The following is a 5,290-nucleotide window of genomic DNA, read 5'->3' on the forward strand; positions in this document are numbered from 1 at the left end:
TCACTCTCTGAAAACAGAATCATATTTTACAATCCATTTTTAGGGAAAATGTCCAATGACCTAAAGCCATTCCACTAGGGCTCACTTCATAAGAGATCATGGCATTTGTTTATAACTCTACTCTAGGAACCAAATTTTACATAGGGAGCTTTGAGAGGCTCATGCCAACTACACAAATTATATGGTATTTCAGTGTATAAACATTGGGGGAATATTCAAATTCGGGTATGTACATTGTCTCATTACTTATCATTTATTTTAACATGATTTTAAACACTAGATTATTAACATTTGATTTTTGAAACCGCTATTTTAGATGAGTTATTAGTTTTCTATTTATAGAAAAGGAATCTAAGACAAAATGGTATATGATACATCAACAAAGGCCACATGTTGCAAGGAATATAGCTCAGCTTGAATAATACCAATTGAGTTGCGGATCAATGTATTTAATCCTATGATAGCAAATAACATATACACAGTGGAGTTCAATTCCTTCTTGATCTCTTTTAACAATGATTTTGAGACATGCATATTTAGTTTTTCTTCCTTTAATGATTCTGGGATATGTCATTATAATTTCAAGGAAGAAGCACATAACTCTAGTGATTTAAATGAATTCATGATAAGATGTGAAAATGCTACTTTTAATTCACTTTAATGACCATTAAGTATTAATAAAAAATATGTTTGTTAACTACATGTTTATTGCTTATTTTCTTTATGTTTGACTCTTTAGGACATAAATATTTATCTTAAATATTAAATTCTTCCTTATCTTCATAGATGCTTTTCTAAATAAAATTGTTTTCTGGAAACCAGAGAATTGCTTTTAGATTTTTTTTTTTGTGTGTGTGATTTGTTTTTATTTTTTGTATATGGATGTTTTACCTGCATACATATTGGTATACTTTATGCATGCAGTTTCTGTGGACACCAGAAGAGGGTAATAATACCCCAGAGCTGTAGATACAAATTCAGATCAGTGTGAACCACCATATGGATGCTGGGAACTGAAGCCTGGTCATCTGGAAGATTAGTCAATGTTCTTAACTACTAAACCATCTCTCCAGCCAAGACACTACTTTCATATTATCAAATGATGAATAATTGATTTAAAAGTTTTAAAGGATTAAAAAACATTGACCAATTATTCTTCTGGGCCATTTAACAAAAATGTATAGGTTAAACATGAGAATATGTTATCAGGTTCCATTAAAATGTGGGTCCACTTTACTCTGATTCCTTATTAGTACTCACAATTATGCTACAATTTTCTTTGCTTAAGTTTAGATTAAAATTTTTGTATACTCTTAAGATTGCTTTGACTTTCAATGTTCTTATTGCTTTTATCGAAGAGTTGTGTAAGGATATTCTGGGCCATTATCCATGAATGGCTGTCACTCAGGAGCATCAATTTTGGGGGAAGCAGAATTTACAGAATGTCTCATTCCTTTAAGTAGATCCATGTATATAAACTATGATGTAAAGGTTTGTGTCTACTCTTTAAATTAAAATACTCCAGACAAATATAGAAAAGCATAATAAATTCATATATTATGAAAATCATATATATGTGTATATATATTTTATTCAATAAATCTAAGAATTATTTAAGTTTAAAGTTATAAGCATTGATTAAGGCATATTTTGGATTCTTTGGTTAATACAATCATTCGTATATCTTTCTTTGGTGAGTTTTAGCTTTCAACGATTCTAAAATAATTTGCAAGTTGCCTACTGCCCCACAAATTTAATACTAAATTATTCTAATCTCATACAGATACTTTTTGCAAAGCCAGTACTTCTGAGGCTTTCAAACAAAACTAGTTTATCTGTTCAGCATTTTAAAATATCATGGTTAGTTACTGTGTTTGCCAGGGAAATTTTTACACAGTTTTTGAAAAGTGCATTTTTGTCATTTCCTGCACTTTCTTTATTTGCTTCTATGAGTAGATTGCATGAGATGTCAAGGAATCCGACTAGCCTAGCTGCTTAGATGGTTATTATAGCTAGATCATAGACACCCTATGCTCATAAAATTGCTCATCCTTTGCTCTACTTAAGGATAGGATCTCTCAGAAAGCTGGAGAATGTTGTTTCATACTGGACATTTTTTATTATTCAAATTTTTTAAATTCATTTTACATACCCACCACAGATGAACCTCTGTTCCCTCCTCCTTTTCTCCTCCAGCCTTCCCCCACCCCAGTTCACTCCCCATCCACTCCTCCAAAAGGATAAGGCCTCCTATGGGGAGTCAGAAAAGCCTGGTACATTTAGTTGAGGCAGGACCAAGCCTCCTCCTTCATCAAGGGTGAGCAAAGTGTCTGACCATAGGTAAAGGGCTCCTGCATAGGTGAAGCAAGCTCATGCATCAGGGATAGATCCTGATCCCACTACCAGGGACCCCTCAAACAAACCAAGCTACACAACTGTCTCCCATAAGCAGATGGCCTAGTCCAGACCCATAAAGGTTCCACAAGCTGTTGGTCTAAAGTTAGTAAGTCATTATGAGTTTTGCTCAGTTGTCTCTGTAGATTTCCCCATTGCTCTTATAATCCCTCTTCCCTCTCTTTGACTGGATTCTAGGAGGTTGGCCTTGTGCTTGGCTATGGATCTCTGCATCTGCTTCCACCAGTTACTGGATGAAGGCTCTATGATGACAGTTAGGGTATTTACAAATCTGATTGCTGAGGTAGGCCAGTTCAGTAACCCTCTCCACTGTTACTAGCTAGTAGTCTAATCTGGGGTCATCCTTGTGGTGTCCTGGGAATTTCCCCAGCACCAGGATTCTTCCTAACTCCATAATACCCCAGTGTTGCAGAGGAACCTGCAGGATCTTTCTAGGCAGCCAGCTGTTTCTGCCATTTCTCACATTTTTTTTTTTAAGTCCCTTGCTTGCACTTCCTGCTTACTCAGGTAATATTACTTCCTTCTCAGGCCTCTGAAGGAGTTGAAGACTAGATATACAGTTATAGTTTTCCATGTTGACAGGACTCAGAAAAGAAACTCACTGAACAGGTGTAAAGTGCATAAGGTTGAGAAATATTAAAAGATAGTTTTGTATGGTAATGCAAGTTAGGATAGAAAGTGAATTAGGTACAACACTTCAGACTCACCAAGATAAGATAGATAATGCAGTATTTTGCCTGAATTTGTCGAATGAAAATAGACTAGACATTGTTGATATATTCATTGACATCTGTTATATATAGTTATTATATTTATTGTATATAGTTTTTCTTATATTAGTTGTAACTTTCTTTTTTATTTTTATACAAAAAAGGGCAAATGTGGTGATATTTTGTTTGTGCTTTAACAAATGTATCTTGGATCAAAGTACTGAACTAAGCCACTGGTTATCCATAGAAGCCAGGAAAATGTCACACACACCTTAATTCCAGCCTTCAGAGTTTCACACCTTTAATCCCAGCACTAGAGAGGTGGAGACAGGAAGTAATATGGTAGGGCAGAGAGAGGAAAATAAGGAGTGAGGAATCAGGAGTTTGGCTCCCTTTCAGGCTAAGGGTTTCATGGAGGTAAGAACTACTGGCTGGCTGCTCTGCTTCTTTAATCTTTCAGCTTTCACCATGATATCTGACTGGTTTTTATTATTACAGATGATTAGGTTTCCTTCTACAGAATAGGACAGAAGAAACAAATAAACAAACAACACCATAAGTGAAAGTAAAAGCACAAGAAACACATATGGATGCTAAAACATACACAATGGCACACACAGAAAACCTATAAAAACAAAACCAGAAACTATAATTCATAAGCAAAAGATGTTGAAGGCTAAAAACATTACCCAGACAAAGCACTATAAGATGAAACAAACAAACAAACAATCAATCAAACAAGGAAACAAAAACAAACACTGTTTTTTTGTTTTTGTTTTTTTAACCAACTATTGCTAGGCATGGGTCACAGCTTTGACTGGAAGCCTATATAACAGATATGGAAGAAAGAAGCCTACTGCTGTGCCTGATGCTCTTGCCATATGTACCACATCCATTCCTTTACTGACATTAGAGCCTACTTCCTCAGGATTCTGGCATTTACTGAAGATCAGCTGAGAAATCCAATCTCTTGGACTGAACAACTGGATTCTTGGACCTTCCATTGGTAGAAAGCTATCATTAGACTAGCTGGACCACAGGTTCTAAGTCATTTGTAAAAATTCCTCTTCTATGTACATATAGAGATTCATTCTCTAAGTTCTATTGCTCTAGAGAACCCCCAACTAATACACCATTGTTTGTAGGTATCATTGCTTGTAGGGTTGTTAGTTGTTTCCATCTTTTTGAAGTTTGCATGGTGCCTTTTGGTACATTGAAAGCTAGTCCTCATGGAGGAAACTTTCTGATGAGTTTAACATCAGGTGTCTCACAGCCCAATACAGACTTACTTTCCATACATGCAAGTCAACCAAGGCTGTACCAAAAGCCTATATTGTTTTAGGAGTACCTTGCACACACCTGACCAAAAACTCAAAATAGAACTTCTTAGGTTATATTTATGTATTTAAGAGCTCGCGCGCACACACACACACACACACACACACACACACACACACACACACACTAATAAGTAAACATGAGAAAATAAATCAATGTAATAAAACTTAAAATCAGAAACAATTTAAAATTTATGTTAAAACTACATATGAAACAAAAAAATCTTCCTTGTCTTACTCTCAGTATATTTATTGTTAGTTCCTTAGTTGAGTAAATGTGGCAATAGATATTTTTTAATGTCTTTAAATTTTGCTTTTGTGAAGAATTTCACAATAAGGGTGGCTGTGTATATCTTCCTATACATATACATATGTGGTTTGTTGTGTGTGAAACATAAATATATGTCATTTATATATGCTTATATGATTTCACCAAAATTGATAAAACTATATGCTTTTGTCTGTGGACAGGAATTAGAATGCAGAACCTTGCTGAGGGAAGAAAGTGATTGGGGACAGGTCTTGAGGTTTTATAGCACAAACCTATTTTCTGGTTCTTTTTAACTTCCTGACTAAATGCAACATGAGCAGTTGCTGCTAACTTGTGCCCTTGCTGACATAATGGACTGTATTCCTCTTTAAACCATGAGTAAAAATTAAAGCCTTCCTTCCTCAAGTTGATTTTGTTCAGCATTTTGCCCATACAGCAAAAAAGGTAATCACAACTGCTGTGAGGTGCATTAGGGCACTAGTCAGGGTTCATAAGACAGCATTTCATAACACACCTCCAACTCTCCAGCTCTTACATTCTTTCTCAATGGTCTTCAT

The sequence above is a fragment of the Onychomys torridus genome, chromosome 9 (assembly GCF_903995425.1).
Source record: "Onychomys torridus chromosome 9, mOncTor1.1, whole genome shotgun sequence".
NCBI classification, from domain to species: domain Eukaryota; kingdom Metazoa; phylum Chordata; class Mammalia; order Rodentia; family Cricetidae; genus Onychomys; species Onychomys torridus.